This window comes from Capsicum annuum, chromosome 8, assembly GCF_002878395.1.
Source record: "Capsicum annuum cultivar UCD-10X-F1 chromosome 8, UCD10Xv1.1, whole genome shotgun sequence".
NCBI classification, from domain to species: domain Eukaryota; kingdom Viridiplantae; phylum Streptophyta; class Magnoliopsida; order Solanales; family Solanaceae; genus Capsicum; species Capsicum annuum.
The window spans coordinates 150,419,114-150,438,598 of NC_061118.1; the positions used below are offsets into that span (position 1 = coordinate 150,419,114).

Genomic DNA, 19,485 nt, shown 5'->3' on the forward strand with positions numbered 1-19,485 from the left:
AGACCAATCGCTGGATCTTCTATCCAACTCCTTTTCCAGTACTGATTGTAACTCATTCTTTTCTGTCTCCAATCTTTGTGTTCATGAATCTATTTCTGCCTGTAATATGCTGGCTTCTTTCTTAGCAGAAGCCCTTTCAGCAACTTGATTCCGTAGCATGCTTGAAACTTCAGAAGCCATTTGTACCTTCTTCTTTGTTAATCTTCTAATAGTCTGAATCAACACTGGAATGCTAAGGTCTCTGCCGTGAAGAAACATTTGTCATTACTTTGGACAAGCAAATGCAAATTAAAACATCAGTTTAAGTGTAAAAAAGGAAGCTATAGCAAAACGATATGCATACCGGCTTGAATCACGACCAGATTTCTTAGGATGAACTTTCTTACTGTGACTATGGGGAGATTCGCTCAGATCCGTGAAATTCTTTTTTCCTGACCCACTTTTATAGAAGGATCCACATGATAATGAAATACTCCTCCAAGAAGAAACTTCCTTGGACTTTAATAGTGGTGAAGGGGTCTTGTTTGAATCATTAGTTGATGATTGAAAAAAGAAGAAGTTGTTCTTCATCATCTCTATGTATGGAGACTGTATATGAATCAAACTAGTGTCCATGAGATTTCAAAGGACAAAGCAAAACACTCATAAATAGCCACTCACAAATCATTAACCATTTATGAAAATACTGCAAGCTAACTAAATACTTATGAGACAAAGCAAAACATCTCTCTTTCTACAGGCTTCTTCTTCAACAACAACATACGTAACCCCTACCTTGGCAAGTAGAAAATTTGTTTCCCATAAATCCTCAGCAAGGAAAGCAAAAACACGAGGATATTAACAACAGTAGCAAGTAAGAAAACAGAGGTATACGATACAACAAGTAGAAAAGAAAAGTATATACTAATACTACTACCAGAAGAGACATGACGCGAAACTATTTATTACTAGTCTTCTATTGAAAATTAATAAAATACCCCACAAATAAATAGCACAAGAACAAATCAAAAAACTTATCAAATCCTTCTAATAAAACAAATAATCATGGTAAATAATAAAAAAAAAGAAATTACTGGATCAAAGAGTTGAAAGAGTAAGAGCCGGCAAAAGGTTGTCAGAATCTGTAGGATTCTTGTCATTTTTTCTTGAAATGTAAAAATAGCAAAAGACTAGAATGGAGTAAACTTTTTTTCTGCGTCTTTCATTCATCATTGTACAATGCATATATACAACTAACAAGGCTTTGTAAATTGCAAGTAAATATTTACAAGGATCTGTATATGGCAAGTGAATACTTACAAATATCCAGAAATATGACAAGTGAATATTTACATACTCATAATGAAAACTTGAGAAATACCCATGAGAGAGAAAGAGAGAGAAGAAAAGTGTAACAAATAATTTGTGTTATTCAATGGCTATAAATAGCCATATGAGGTCAAATTTTCCATATAATAGAAATAAAATGTAAACTATAAATTAACTTTTTCAAATTAGCACACAAATTAACTTTAATTATGAAATTTAAGATATTTATTTTTTCAAAATTTAACTTTTCCATATAAACATCACTGAATTGATATAAACAATATTTTGAAACGTGATAAATTAATTAAATAACCCAAAAATATTGTAATATTGTATTTGTTTGATCTCTAGATCTTTTTTAATACATAAGAAATACTAAAGTCATACAATAATCTCCTTTCTTTTTATAGTCTAAACTTACGATTTAAAAATTGTTTCATTTGAATTAATAAGATCATAGTAGATTTTACAAAATCAGTTAATAAATGATATATATTTCCATTAAATAAATAAAATACGATATAATTGTAATAAGACTACCCAATCAACTACTTAATTTTACTTAATTAGATTAAATTTTATGATCATAATATATAGACTAAAGTTCCTTAAATTTAATGTTGTAAATTTCAAAATATATTTATGGCTAAAGTAGTAGTCAATGTTCGTTGTTTTTCTAATCAATATATGTATATCAATTATGGAACTTTGCATATATTCTTTATTAAAATAATTGTCAATATTAACTGATATTTACAGCAATTTAATCTAATTAGTTTGATAACAATACAATTATTATTAATATTAAATATTTGTTAACCATAAATTTGTCCTAATTTTATAGCTTGATTATATTTAATTAATCGACAGTTACATAAAGGGCTCAAATATGGAAACAATTCATATTAATTACCTTTATAATTTCAAAAATTTAATCCCATGAATTTCTCATATTCTTATAGTTTGATTATATCAAATTGATATTAATTACCTTTATAATTTTGGGAATAATTTTTAAAAGGTAACGATTATTTTTTTCCTAATTGCTGATTTATTTCTCAAAAATTTCTTATAAACTTATAATTTGATTATAGTTAATTGATTATTTAATTATCTTTATAATTTGCTAAAAACTCAAATAAGGTAACAATTATTTTTTTTTCAATTACAAATTTTCTTAAATTCAATCTTTTATTGTTTTACTAAAATAGTTCAAATTTAATTGTTTTAAGGCATGACATCTTTTTGTCTATAAATCTTTTTTAATACATAAGAAATGCTAAAGTCATACAATAATCTTCTTTATTTTTATAATCCAAACTTACCATTTAAAAATAATTTCATTTGAATTAATAAGATCATAGTAGATTGCACAAAATCAATCAATTAATTATATGTATTTTTATTAAATAAATGATGTACGAAATTGTTGTAATAAAACTATACAATCAACTAATTAATTTCAATTAATTAGAATCAATTTTAATATCATAATATATAGACTCAAGTTCTTTAAATTCAATGTTTTAAATTTTAAAATATATTTATGGCTAAAGTAAAAGTCAGTGTTCGTTGTTTTTGTAACCAATATATGTATATCAATTACGAAACTTTGCATATATTTTTTATTAAAGTAATTGTCAATATTAACTGATTTCTAACTCAATTTTATCAAATTAATTTGATAACAATAAAATTATAATTAATATCATATATTTACTTACCATAAATCTATCCTAATTTTATAGCTTGATTGTAGTTAATTAATCTACAATTACATAAAGGGCTCAAATATGAAAACAATTGATTTTAATTACCTTTATAATTTCGGCAATTCAATCCCATGAATTTATTATGTTTTTAATAGATTGATTATATTAAATTGAAATCAATTTCCTTTTTAATTTTGGAAAGAATTTAAAAAAGGTAACGATTATTTTTTTCCTAATTACTTATTTATTTCTCAAACAATTCTTATAAATTCATAATTTGATTATAGTCAATTGATTATTTAATTATATTTATAATTTGCTAAAAGCTCAAATAAGGTAACAATTATTTTTTTCTAAATTACGGATTTTCTTATATTCAATCTTTTTTGTTTTACTAAAATAGTTCAAATTTAATAGTTTTGAGGGATGACAACTTTTTGTCTCTAAATCTTTTTTAATACATAAGAAATGCTAAAGGCATACAATAATCTCCTTTCTTTTTATAATCCAAACTTACCATTTACAAATTATTTCATTTGAATTAATAAGATCATAGTAGCTTGCACAAAATCAATTAATTAATTATATGTATTTTTATATAAAAAATGATGTACGACATAATTGTAATAAAATTACACAATCAACTAATTAATTTCAATTAATTAGAATCAATTTTATGATCATAATTTATAGACTCAATTTTCTTAAATTTAACGTTGTAAATTTTAAAATAAATTTATGGTTAAAGTCATAGTCAGTGGTCGTTGTTTTTTTACCAATATATGTATATCAATTACGAAACTTTGCATCTATTTTTTATTAAAATAATTGTCAATATCAACTGATTTCTATCTCAATTTGATCTAATTAATTATATAACAATAAAATTATTATTAATATTATATATTATTTACCATAAATCTATCCTAATTTTATAGGTTGATTATATTTAATTAATCTACAATTACATAAAGGACTCAAATATGGAAACAATTGATATTAATTACTTTTATAATTTCAAAAATTTAATCCCATGAATTTCACATATTCTTATAGTTTGGTTACATCAAATTTATATTAATTACCTTTATAATTTTGGGAAGAATTTTAAAAAGGTAACAATTATTTCTTTTCCTAATTACTGATTTATTTCTCAAAAATTTCTTATCAATTTACAATTTGATTATTTAATTATCTTTACAATTTGATAAAAACTCAAATAAGGTGACAATTATTTATTTTCTTAATTACGGATTTTCTTATATTCAGTCTTTCATTGTTTCACTAAAATAGTTCAAATTTTTGTCTATAAATCTTTTTAATATATAAGATATGCTAAAGTCATACAATAATCACCTTTATTTTTATAATCCAAACCTATCATTTAAAAATCATTTTATTTGAATAAATAAAATCATAGTAGATTGCACAAAATCAATCAATTTATTATATGTATTTTTGTTAAATAAATGATGTACGAAATTGTTGTAATAAAACTATACAATCAACTAATTAATTTTAATTAATTAGAATCAATTTTATGATCATAATATATAGACTCAAGTTCCTTAAATTTAATGTTGTATGTAAATTTTAAAATATTTTTATAGCTAAAGTAGTAGTCAACGTTCGTTGTTTTTTACCAATATATGCATATCAATTACGAATCTTTCCATATAATTTTTTATTAAAATAATTGTCAATATTAACTAATTTCTAGTTCAATTTAATCTAATTAATTTGATAGTAATAAAATTATTATTAATATTATATATTTATTTACCATAAATTTGTCCTAATTTTGTAGCTTGATTATATTTAATTAATCTACAATTGTATAAAGGAATCAAATACAAAAAATAATTGATATTAATTACCTTTATAATTTTGGAAACTCAATCCCATGAATTTCTCATGTTTTTATAGATTGATTACATTAAATTGATATCAATTACCTTTTTAATTTTGGAAAGAATTTTAAAAAGGTAAAAATTATTTATTTTCTTAATTATTAATTTATTTTTCAAATATTTATTATCAATTTATAATTTAATTATAGTCAATTGATTATTATTATCTTTATAATTTGCTAAAAACTCAAATAAGGTAACAATTATTTTTTTCCTAATTACGGATTTTCTTATATTCATTCGTTTATTTGTTTACAAAAATAGGTCAAACTTAATTTTATTTTGAGGGATGACACCTTTTTTTAATATTTTTTATTCAGAATGATTAGAATATTTTCTACATAAATTGATCAGTTACTATTTATTAATTGGTTATTCTCTTAAATAATTTTTCTTGTAATATTTCTTTTAGTCAATTGTAATGAAATCATTCATATTTATTTTCTTATAATACTATTATTAAAAACATATGAAATGTAATTTATAAAATGTGAAATATGAAATAATATTAAATATTTAAATAATCAACAAAATAGCTTTTTGTTATGAAATGATGGTTTTTTGTTGTAAAAATTCAAATAGGCAGTTCTCAATATGACACTTGTCTTAGTTTTAGGCTAGACTATCCCCCTTTATTATATAGATAGATAATTTCAACAAAATTAATTAGAGTATTTTCTTATAAAAATAATATAAAATATTGTATATTAATAATATTTGCATTAATTATGCTTCTATTTTCTTACGCAGTATTTGATTCTACGTATTAAAAATAACATTGAATCAATGGTGAAAGTGGAGGGACTTCTTTCTTTATTGGGATTTTTCTTTTTGGGAAAGCTGACACTTTCTTGACTACCAACCACCCAACACAAAGTTGACACTTTTTGGTAGATTGGCTATTTTTTCATACGGTACTAATTTATATACATTTTCTTTGATATTTGTTATATTGTTAGTTTTATTTTGCGTATCGTATTAGTTTATATGCATTTATCTTTTATGTTTGGTATATTATTAGGATCCTAAGCTAGGAGTCTATCGGAAACATCCTCTCTACTTCACCTGAGTAGTGATATGATCTGCATACACTAACCTCCTCAGACCCCACTATGTGGGAATACACTGGGTGTTGTTGCTGCTGCTATTGTTTCTTATACAGTATTTGATTTAATGTATTAAAAATTACACGAATTACTAATGTCATAAATTTTGAGGTATTAGTAATACACACCTCAATACACAATATAGTATATAACTACTTTTTGCATTAGTTATACATAAGATAAAAAGATATATATCAAACAAGGGACTACTAATACATATTAAATTAATGGATGCATTAATTTTTACGTAATACCTTCCATGCTTTATCACAGATTTTATTATTATTCCTTGTCTTGAGTCGGGAGTCTATCGAAAACAACCTTTCTACTTCTCCGGAAGTAGTGATATGAACTACATACATCTTACCCTCTCCAGACCCCACTATGTGGAAATATACTGAATTTATTGTTGTTGTTGTTATTAATTTTTTAATACACTCTATCAAAAGACTCCATGCTTCTCATTTAATTATACCTTTAGCTCCTCTTTAATTATCATAATTGCTCTCTGACTCCACCTTGCTTTTTCAAAATATAAATAAATAGCAATGAATTTTATTTTGCTCATTACTCTACTAATTGTAGTAATTCTAGGTGAATTCATCAACTTAAAATTAGAGTACATTCACTCATGCTACATGTTAAAGCTATAGTTCAAAAAAGGAATTATACGTTTGACATAATACATAAATGTGTTTTCAACTTGACATCATCAGCAAATATTTTATATTTTAATTTTGAGTGTTGCACAAATAAATACTTAGACTATCATATAAATTTAAAATAAATATATATATGCGAGTCTTGTATCGCAATTTGTCATGCAAAATGTGTGCATCTCATACAATTTGTCAAGTAATTAAAGCGTTTGTGTCTAGTGGAGTGCATTGGTCCGTTCGGTTGGGTTTTACATATTATCGTTAGATTTATCGATTTTCGGTTTTTAAATATGCTAAACCAATAACCAAACCAATAAAATATTTTTTTCAATTTTTAGTCCTTAACGATTCGATTTTCGATTTAACTGATAAGAAAATACTCATAAAATAGACATAGTAGTAACTAACATGTAAAAAGTGAATCTTAGTTGCAACAAAAATCCTACATGAAGTGTTTAAATTTACAAAAATCTTCAAGTTTGAACTAAATGTTGTTAGGAGAAATTAAGGGTTTATATAATTGAAATAATAGGTTTGTTAATTTGTAGAAATAAAATATAAATATATAATAAGTCATATATATTTTCTTATTGGGTTATTGGTTTACCCAATAACCCAACAAGAAAAAATCGAACCAAACCAATAACCCAATAATTTTTTGTAACACCCCATACTTTCAGACATGAACGTAAATTGTCATTTCTACTTGTACACATTCCAAAAATCATAAATCTATTGTGATTATAGTGTTTTAATCAACTATGTGGTGTATAAATCTAGTTGAAAATGAATTGAGATCATAGAGGTCCCCTAACTCAAGGACGAGTTGAAACCTTTTCCATCAATTGAGTTTTAGTAAGCGTCAAAACATGGGTCAGCTTTAATCATTCATTACTCTTTGTATATATTGAATTAGAGTTCAAACTATATATCAAATGAAAGGCCTTCAAATTATCTTTCCAACGATGCCAATTTCACAAAAATCCGACACCCGAGAAAGAAGTTATGGATTTGCAAAGTGGAGTGTGTCGTGCAGCATAAGGTGTACGACGCACACCCTAACTTATGCTATTAGGTGTGCGACGCACAACCTAATGTGTGCGATAAAGAGTGCGCCGCATTCGGAACTGGGGCCCTGGCCGTGACGAGCATTCTGAAATATGAAGGCCCAAAACACCCCTACCTATCTGGTAATCATGCACATAATTCATATGATAATAAGATATGCGGAAGATACACAATATTACGGAAAACATGGTCATAAATCAAATGAAATCAACAAAGGGGAAATAATGTCCCACAATATATATCGACATCTGAAGAAACGTCTGCAAAATCTCTAATACATGACTGAAATAAATTGCTGTCTGAAAACTGGGACAAGCCCCTAGTAGACTCAAAACTACTAAATGATAAATGAACTGACAGATATCAGGCCTTCTGAAATATAGAAGGCTCACCACTTGATTCTGCAAATCTATTGGAAGAGATCTACTAGTTATCTGGACCCCTAAACTATGCCTCCAAACCTGGGAGGGAAGGGGGTCGATACAAAAGTACTAGTACGCAGAGAAACCAAAAACAAAATATAATATTTTTTTCCAAATATAGGTGAGAGCCATTATAAATAAGTTCCATATCAAATCATTTGAAAACACATGGACATAATGTAATAGTTTTCAACAACAATGTAATGCAACTGAGCTAGGTGGAATACCCTACATATAACATTTACACGAACTGTCAAATCTAGGTTGCCGCCGAGATTAGAGTATAAGTGAAGGGAAGACACACAAGATCACACAGTAGGGTGTCTCGACCCAATAAAGTATAGTAGTGCCCAAGATCACTTAGCCTGGGCTCCTAACCATAGTCCCAATTTGGGAATGACATAAATTCAAGTACACAAGATCAATTAGCCTGGTACCAAATCCCCATGTCGGCAAACATGATTTCTAGCGATGAGCCCTTACACTCAAACGCCTTCTTCGGGCATCCACCTATCTCATGTAAAATCAATGTATCAAACTCCATTTAATTCAATCACATATCTTATTCTGTAGGGTATCGTCATACCGCACTTGCAAGTCATCAATATCACATCATTCTTTAATGCAACCATTATATTCATCATATTTCAACATAACAACCCTCTCATTGCAAGTCAAAACCATGACCATTTTCAAAATATTTCATTTCACACTTGTCAAGATGATTTCAAACATTTCACATAATATGAGAATTTAAAACGAGATCATATAAAAAGAGGGATTTCATATAATTCATGCTCTCAAGTTAACATCTTTTTGGAATACATTCATATACACATATCATATATCAAACCACTTCGGGAATAGGTCTATAGACCAAATCAATATCATAAAACATTTAAAACGGGATTATATTCATAATTTCAAAACCCCCATTTTTAAAACATGAATTTTTAAGCCCATGAGATTTTTGAGATAACCCCATGTACCTCTATATGCAAAGATGATAGGTGCTTCTTGAAGCCTACGTTCTGGGGATTCCAAATATGCAATTAGTTTCAAAAACCCATGGTTGAATCTTGAGTTGCTTGGGTTTTTATTTTGAAACCCTAAGGAGAGTTCTTGAGCAATTTTGATGAATGAAGGTGTATTTTGGGGTATTTTGGGAACTAAATTTCATGTTTATGGCTAAATAAGGGTGTAAAAAGGACCATTTTGCCCCCAAAAATAGAGTGTTTAAGTCACTTGAGTAATAATATATGCGGCACAAACCTTATCGCATAATATAGGTTGTGCGGCGCACTCTTTATCGCACATATTAGGTTGTGCATCGCACACCTTATGGCATAAGTTAGGGTGTGCGTCGTATAAGTCATGTAAGTTAGGGTGTGCATCGCATAATGCACACATTTACAAAAACTTTATATAAAGGATAGGGATGACATGCCACTATGACTTATGCGACGCACACCCTAACTTATGCCGTAAGGTGTGTGACGCACACCCTAACTTATGCCATAAGGTGTGAAACATACAACCTAATGTGTGCGATAAAGAGTGCACCGCACAACCTATATTATGCGATAAGGTGTGCACCGCATACATTACTACTCAAATGACTTAAACACTCCGTTTATGGGGCAAAATGGTCCTTTTCCACCCTTATTTAGCCATAAACACAGAATTTAGTCCCCAAATACCCCAAAATACACCTTCATTCATCAAAATTGCTCAAGAACTCTGCTTAGGGTTTCAAAATAAAAACCTAAGCAAGCGAGACATTTGTAACATAAATTTGAAGGGGACTACATGCAATTAATACCTCAAGCTGAAAAGCACGATTCCATCAGGATCAATATTTACATCGTAATCAATACACATTGAAGCACTAACGGAATCTTCTCAAGTCCTTACACAAATTTTAACTCTTATATGGTTCAATCAGAAAGGACCATACCATTTAGATTCTAAACTTGTGCACTTGAATCACCTCAATAATGAGACATATCTGGGACATTAGAGTAAGGAAAAAATTTGGGATGACTTTTTTTTACTTTCGTATGGGCGACACCATAGCACGAATTAGAGTATGAAAGAGGAACATTCTGACTCTATTGCACGAACTAGAACATGAAGAAAGAGAGACATTCCTAAACGCCTAGTAGCCTCCTGAACAATCGTCTGCGAAATCTCTAATACATGACTAAAACAAATTACTGTCTGAAAACTGGGACAAGGCCCCCAGTAGACCCAAAACTACTAAATGATAAATGAACTGACAGACATTGGGCCTTTCGAAATATAGAAGGCTCACCACTTGATTTTGTAAATCTGTTGGAAGAGATCTACTGGTTATCTGAACCCCTAAACTATGCCTCCAAACCTGGGAGGGAAGGGGGTCAATACAAAAGTACTAGTACGCAGAGAAACCAAAAACAAAATATAATACTTTTTTTCCAAATATAGGTGAGAGCCATTATAAAGCAGGTCCATATCAAATTATTTGAAAACACATGGGCATAATGTAATAGTTTTTAACAACAATGTAATGCAGCTGAGCTAGGTGGAATACCCTACATATAACATTTACACCAACTGTCAAATCTTGGTTGTCGCTGAGATTAGAGTATAAGTGAGGGGAAGACACACAAGATCACACGGCAGGGTGTCTCGACCCAATAAAGTATAGTAGTGCCCAAGATCACTTAGCCTGGGCTCCTAACCATAGTCCCAATTTGGGAATGACATAAATTCAAGTACACAAGATCACTTAGCCTGGTACCAAATCCCCATGTCGGCAAACATGGTTTTCAGCGATTAGCCCTTACACTCAAATTCCTTCTTCGGGCATCCACCTATCTCATGTAAAATCAATGTATCAAACTCCATTTAATTCAATCACATATCTTATTCTTTGGGGTATCGTCATACCCGACTAGCAAGCCATCAATATCACATCATTCTTTCATCCAACAATTATATTCATCATATTTCAACATAACAACCCTCTCATTGTAAGTCAAAACCATGACCATTTTCAAAATATTTCATGTCACGCTTGTAAGATGATTTCAAACATTTCACATCATATGAGAATTTAAAACGAGATCATATAAAAAGAGGGATTTTATATAATTTATTCTCTCAAGTTAACATCTTTTCAGAATACATGCATATATATATATATCAAACCACTTCGAGAATAGGCCTAAAGACCAAATCAATATCATAAAATGTTTAAAATGGGATTATATTCATAATTTTAAAACCCCCATTTTTAAAACATGAATTTTTAAGCCCATGAGATTTTTGAGATAACCCCTTGTACCTCTATATGCGAAGATGATAGGAGCTTCTTAATGCCTATGTTCTGGGGATTCCAAATATGCAATTAGTTTAAAAAACCCACGGTTGAATCTTGAGTTTCTTGGGTTTTTATTTTGAAACCTTAAGGAGAGTTCTTGAGCAATTTTGATGAATGAAGGTGTATTTTGGTGTATTTTGGGAACTGAATTTCATGTTTATGGCTAAATAAGGGTGGGAAAAGGACCATTTTGCCCCAAAAACAGAGTGTTTAAGTCACTTGAGTAATAATATATGTGGTGCAAACCTTATCGCATAATTTAGGTTGTGCGGCGCACTCTTTATCGCACACATTAGGTTGTGAGTCTCACACCTTATGGCATAAGTTAGGGTGTGTGACCACACCTTATGCTGCACGACACACTCCACTTTGCAAAGCCATAACTTCTTCCTCGGGTGTTGGAATTTTGCGAAATTAGTATCGTTGGAAAGATAATTCGAATAACTTTAATTTGATTTATAGTAGGAACTCTAATTCAATATATTCAATGAGTAATGGTCGATTTAAGTTGATCTACATTTCAACGCTCACTAAATTCAAACGATAGGAAAACTTTCAACTTGTCCTTGAGCTTGGGGACCTCTATGATCTCAATTCATGCTCAAATAGGTTTCCACACTACATAATTTATTAACACACTAAACTTGCATTAGATTTATGGCTTTTGGAACCTTTACATGAAGAAAATGATGATTTTTGTTCTCGTCCGAAATGCGGGGTGTTACAAAATTTTGTTAGAAAATGGAAAATACAACCATATAGAGTACATTTTAGCTGCACCGTACTCCAAATACACTAAGCTGAACTTTAAAAGTACTAATGCATTTCTTAACTGTTGGTGTGTAGCATTTAAAAGTTTTATTGTCTTTGGTCGGAAGATAGCCACAACGAAGGTTTCAAGAATGAAGATTAAACTGAAAAGAAGCCATGCTCGCTCTGGAGTTCCTGCTACATGATACAACATTACTCTACAACGTTGAAGCCACTTTCCTAATCCTTGGAATCTAAGTTCTTCCGAGAATGAAATATGATTAGCTAACACATCCTCAACATCATTTGAATCAGTGATAGGAGGGTTACTGTCTCGATGTTCTCGATCAGCGTCCAAACTACTTCTCTGCAACAAGGCTAGAATCATTGGGTCCAATCCATTCTCCTTCAGCATCACTGTAAAATTAGGATCAAGCCCTTTATCTTGCAATAAATTAGCTAATTCACGATCAGTGCGTCTTCCTTTCCGCTTTAACATAGATGTAATCCTGGGATAACTCAAATTTTCTTAAAATGCAAGTGCCAAATTCAAGTCCAGTATCTGTTGGTTTGCAGAAGTAGATGTACTAGAATCACCACCTTGGCTTTCAAGGCCACTGCTAGAACAAATAACCAATGAACTATTATGCTCTAAATTTCTGTCAACATATGATGATCGTACTTCAGGCTCTTGAAGAACTGAACGATAGGAACTACTATGTAGAGCTAGAATTGGTCTTCTACTATCTATTCTCTTATCACTATTAATCCCCTCAATATTAGTCCAGGTACTGCCATCACCAGTGCAAGGCACAGTTGCATTACCAAGATGACCAACATCAGCACTCCTACTGCGTTTGACGCTTGAGCCACACCCCTCAGAAGAGCTTGTGGAGCTATTTTGGTCTTTTCTGCGGAAACCTTCTCTAAGGCGGATAACTGTGCTCTACAAGGCATCTTGTCTAGCTGATAATGGGTCTGTAACTGATAAATTCTGTGAAATAGCAGCACCCAACAGCACAGATGCTACAACTGCATAACTGATATAATGTCCAAAGTACCTGAAACAAAATTGTTGCAGTAAAAGATCAGAAGATTTTTTTTTGATAACAAAAGATTAGAAGTTTCTATTCAACAAATAATATTAAAAGGGATGCATATGCCACAAGATAAGAAGACTTGATTATGGAAGAAAATGAATTAGCATAGGTTAATAACAAACCAGTAATGAACTCCAAAATAGATCAGGAACACCTGAGATGTACCGGCAACAAAAAGTACGACGACTCGACTTTTCAGAAGCTTAAAACCATAAAAGAAAGCTCCCAAGTTCCAATCTGATTGAATGAAAAGCTAGTGAATTCATTACTTACCACAAAGAAATAAGAAATTATTTCAAAATACGAGTCAGAAAAGGAGACAAATATATGTAGGAAATGAACTACCAAGGATTATCCCGGCAGTTGATGTTGTAGCCCCAAGCCAGTTTGATTCCTTTACTGTCAGACAATACAGGATAGAATACACAAGAAGTACTACAAGTGAACTAACATATAGAAGTCCAAGATGCAGAGCCCAAGTTCAAAGTGAAGAAGAGTAAATTATAGACTTCAGAGAAAAGGTTGAAAAGATAGTGCAGAAAATATGGTGAGCAGTATAAATGAGAACCCACTGAACACATAATATAACAAGGTGACTTTAAATTAATTTACTTAGCAGTGGGATTTTAAGATCTACTATTTTTACTGGACTACTGGAGAGTGTGTTTTGTTCTCTCAGAGTTAGTATTCCTTTTATTCAAATAGATTTGAGTTACACCCATTGTTTAGCGTTCTTTGGCTCTTAATTTTAAAAGTCTGTTAGTTGAGAACATTTTGGCCTATCTTCATATCTTTCATATCTTATAACAAAAATTATGTTCCATCCAAAAAAAGAGTTGTCATATTATTCATCCCTGTCCTTTATATAGAGCTCTTCCCATCTTTGTTCAAATCCCTAGCCAACAAGAATGATGTCCCCCTTCAAAAAGTATTACATCTTACTCAGTCTTTCTATTGCCTATAAATAGTCTAGCACATCAATGATGTCTTCTGTTAGAGCTAATTATCATGTTTACACTAAAAATAAAGAAGTGCTAAACTATTCATGTTGATCTTCTGGACATCCTCAAAAAAACCCTTGTTTCTTTCTGTCCAAACTGTCCACCATATACATGTTGAATAATTTTCCATCTCTCCTCCTTTATTACATTTACATCCCCGTTCTAACTGCTTAGTACTTTTTTAATGCTCCCAGGTTCTAGCCACCTGATCCTTTTCAGGTTGAAAACATTCTCTACAGCTGCTCTGTCTATTTCCAATGTAAGAAAAGATGGTTGATTGTGTAAAGAAAGGATCTTGGCCCTAACTCAACCCCAAAATCTAGCACATGAGGGGAGGATTGCTCAAGTTCATATAAGAAGACCGACAGTTCACTCCCCAACAATGTGGGACTTTCACCCACTCTAACACCACCTTCACGCCCAGGCCCAATAAGAGCGTGGTCCGGGAGCTCAAACGTCGATGGACCTTCTATTTGAGAAGGAATATCAACTGCTACTTGTATGCAAGAGAGAATAGATGAGTTATTATTACTGAATGCATTGGGTCTATCAGCACGTATAGGTTCATACATTATGCCATTAGGTTTCGCAGCAGTTCCAACATTTTCAGCAGCACCACAAGTTGAATTTTGATGCACTGCAGTAAGGAAAGAAAAATTAAACATTAACTTGAGACAACAACACAAGCTTCTCAAATGCAGGTTCTAGCAAGAACAAAAATAATAAGCAAATAGAAGGCAATGAAGATAAGGATAAGACTAGACGAGCTTAGGGACAGGCTCCAAACTGAACACAGTGCTCGTCATTCTTGTTGCAGATAAGACCAGACAACTTATTATTTTGACGTTAAGAGTTTCTTGTAGAGGGTGCTGAATCCATTTTGCAACTTTGGAGGCCTTGTAAAGCACAGAGAGGCTCATTTTTGTAAAGAAAATACTGCCCACATAGTATATATGCTATCATTTTTAAAAAAATATGGTGCTTGCTGGTTTTACCAATATCATGTATGCTTGTACCTTCCAATACAACCTCCTGGCAAGAAAACTAACCACCAATAGGCATCTTTCAGCATAGCAGATTCTAAGACTGTCTTACTAGGAATTAGGTAAGTGCAAGTTCTTGAAGGGAAATTGTTTGCATCATTGAAGATCAGAAAGCCAGGTATAAAGGAGATTAGACATGTTAAAGAAAAAATAACAGGTTTAATATCAGGAAAGACATCAAAAACTCTCATTGACATATAAATGATGGATCCCAAATAACTTCAGAAGTTACAATCAAAAGGAAAATGGTACAGAAACCAAGTCCACCTTCATAATAACTATGTATGCTTGATGTAAGCATAAACATTAACAACAAAGACATCAAAGACTCTCATTGACATATAAATAATGGATCCCAAATAACTTCAAAAGTTACACGCAAAAAGAAAATGGTACAAAAACCAATTCCACCTTCATAATAACTGTGTCTGCTTGATGTAAGCATAAATATAAAGAACATAATGACATACCAAAAAATTATCAAAATGTTCTACAATGTAGTGCATAGTTTTTTTTGTTTTTTGAAATTGAACGCAGTGCATAGTTTAAAAATGTGCAAACAATATTTAATGTGGCAGGTGAAGCATCAGGTACTGGAAGAAAAATTTAATACATGTTGGAGGCAAATGAAAGAGGGTATTTAAAAGAATGATCAGAGGGCAGGGTGGAACTCCCTCATAGCAAGTCAAATAAAGTGTAAAATTATATAAAGAAGATGAAACTAGAGGCTTCTGTATGTGTCTCACATACTTGGCATAAACCATGTGTGAATGAGCATAACAGAATCAAATGCACTGAGACAAAGTAGGCATTTGATTGCAGATCAAATGGAGGAGTCTGCCAACCGACTAGATTTAAGAGCAGCTTTAGTCCATGCACCATTTTGAGGTAAAGTTATATGGTTAAAAATTTGGACGTTACTTAATATATGCACAAACTGAACATGAACTGCCTAGTTAGACAAGTGTTTTTTGTAGCTACCCAGTGACAACCTTAGTGAAAGAATACATCAATGAGAAGTTAATCCAGTAAGCTTAATGAGCTTTCCCTGCAAGGAATGAAAGTGTGGATGACCCAACATCAAATATACGATTGTTATTATACACACAATCTCCATACAACAGCAACAACATACCCGATGTATATTCGGGCAGAATATATGCAAACCATACCTCTACCTCAGAGACGAGAAGAAAATGGTAGCAACAATCCTCACTAAATACTTCATAAGATAAAAAACATCCAATACTTACAAAACCAAATGAAGAAAAAGAAGTTCATTGTCTTGATCACCAGAAAGTAAAAGAAATGCTTACAATTGGAGATTCAAAAAGGTTGCAAAAGAAAGAAGCAAACTTTCTATTTAACAAGTATCAAAGGGGGAAAGAATAAGAGTAAAACCAGTAAGTATACGAGAAGTATGAACAATATAGTAAATGGTTTCCCCATTTAGCATCCATCACTCCAATAGAGAATCAGGACTTGCAAGAAGGTCAAAAGGTTTGCCTATCGAGTCTTTCAAGATTGTGATTTGACCCTCTTTCATAATAAAGTCTTCATCGAGGGTATCTACCTTCCTTTTCAACATGTTGATCTCATAATTCAACAGCATGTTCATCTCACTGTAGCTCTTAACTTTCTCCCACATGAAATCCCTCTCCTGAAACACTTTTGGTAGTATCTCCTTCACAATGCCAAGTTCCTTCATGCATTCTTGCAAATTATTAGTGAGCTGGTTGATATTTTTGTCCTTTTTTAGCACCTGCCAGAATCAACCGTAAACCATGAAAAATAAGAAAAACACAAAGATCACCAATAATATTTCATCAGAAATTTAAAACAAACTCAAAGCTTAGAAGTTCAACCAAATCATGAATCCTTTTTAACTGTTAAAATTCACAGTAGATAACTCGTGACCTTGTCCAAGAATTAAGTCAGATGAACGAGAAAACTTATCGAAATCCCTTCGGGTAACTTTACCACATCAGAGCACAATCAGATCAATGGGTTTAATGGATTTAAGGATATCACAAACTTAATAATGTTCTTGGTTGGTTCAAGTGATGCACATTAAGGCGATCAGACATTTCATAGAAGACTACCACATGCCAGCAACTCATGTATACAATTTCATAAAGAAAACCGTTAACTTCAGATGGAACAGGCTATCATATATGAAGACGAGGTATCCAAAGCTGAAAAATAAAAACTATTCCGTTGCAACGGGATCTTAACATTGCTTGCTTACCTGAAGCTCGAGATATTTCAACTTAGGTGTGGCATAAGAAAGAGCATCCGACGCATTTTGCACTTCACATTTGAGAATGTCGTTACCTCTAACTATTGCAGCTAGATCAGCCTGAAGTTGCTTTATGTCCATCTCCTCGGAATAAAGTTTCTCCCTTTGCATAGTTGTCAGCAAAGTCTCCGATTTAAAATCTTTAACCTTTTCCTGGTAGTTTTCCCGAACCTAATCTCTATTGTCTTGAGCTACTCGATATTCCGCTTGTAACTGAGTGAGCTGCTGCCTTAGATTTTGATTCTCCTCTGACACTTGCTCTATTCTCTTAGACAAATCTTCAAGGTGTTTCTCCAAAAATGACATCTTGATTCTATTATCTACTTCCTTCTCATTAAATGAAGAGACTTCCCTTTGTAGAGAGACATTCTGCTCTGCAAGCTCCCTCGCCCTTTCACGGAGTCTATGTTGTTCAATTTGGTATTTCGCAAGTTTTAGAGACCAATCGCTGGATGTTCTATCCAACTCCTTTTCCAGTACTAATTGTAACTCATTCTTTTCTGTCTCCAATCTTCGTGTCCGTGAATCTAGTTCTGCCTGTAATATGCTGGCTTTTTCCTTAGCAGAAGCCCTTTTAGCAACTTGATTCTGTAGCATGCTTGAAATTTCAGAAGACATTTGTACCTTCTCCTTTGTCAATCTTCTAATAGTCTGAATCAACACTGGAACGCTAATGTCTCTGCCATGAAAAAACATTTGTCATTACTTTGGACAAGGAAATGCAAATTAAAACATAAGTTTAAGTTTGAAAAAGAAAGCTACAGCAAAATGATATGCATACCGGCTTGAATCACGACCAGATTTCTTAGGATGAACTTTCTTACTATGACCATGGGGAGATTTGCTCAGATCCGTGAAATTCTTTTGTCCTGACCCACAGTCATAGAAGGATCCAGATGACAGTGAAACACTCCTCAAAGAAGAAACTTCCTTGGACTTTAATGGTGGTGGAGGGGTCTTGTTTGCATCATTAGTTGATGATCGAAAAAAGAAGAAGTTGTTCTTCATCATCTCTATGTATGGAGACTGTACATGAATCAAACTAGTGTCCATGAGATTTCAAAGGACAAAGCAAAACACTCATAAATAGCCATTCACAGATCATTATCCATTCATGAAAATACTGCAAGCTAACTAAATACCTATGAGACAAAGCAAAACATCTCTCTTTCTACATGCTTCTTCTTCAACAACAACATACGTAACCCCTAACTTGGCAAGTAGAAAATTTGTTTCCCATAAATCCTTGGCAAGGAAAGGAAAAACACGAGGATATTAACAACAGTAGCAAGTAAGAAAACAGAGGTATACGATACAACAAGTAGAAAAGAAAAGTATATACTAATACTACTACCAGAAGAGACATGACGCGAAACTATTTACTACTAGTCTTCTACTGAAAATTAATAAAATACCCCACCAACAAATAGCACAAGAACAATTCAAAGAACTTATCAAATCCTTCTGATAAAACAAATAATCATGGTAAATAATAAAAAAAAAGAAATTACTGAATCAAAGAGTTGAAAGAGTAAGAGCCGGCAAAAGGTTGTCAGAATCTATAGGACTCTTGTCATTTTTTCTTGAAATGTAAAAATAGCAAAAGACTAGAATGGAGAAAACTTTTTTTTTGTATCTTTCATTCTTCATCGTACAAATGCATATATTCAACCAACAAGGATCTGTAAATTGCAAGTAAATATTTACAGGGATCTGTATATGGCAAGTGAATATTTACAAGGA

The 19,485-nt window shown here is 31.6% G+C and overlaps 1 pseudogene; it reads right to left on the bottom strand.

Moving 5' to 3' along the window:
• Window positions 1–16,768: 16,768 nt before the first annotated feature.
• LOC107879294 overlaps window positions 16,769–19,485 on the bottom strand; it is a 71,368-nt pseudogene continuing 68,651 nt past the window's right edge.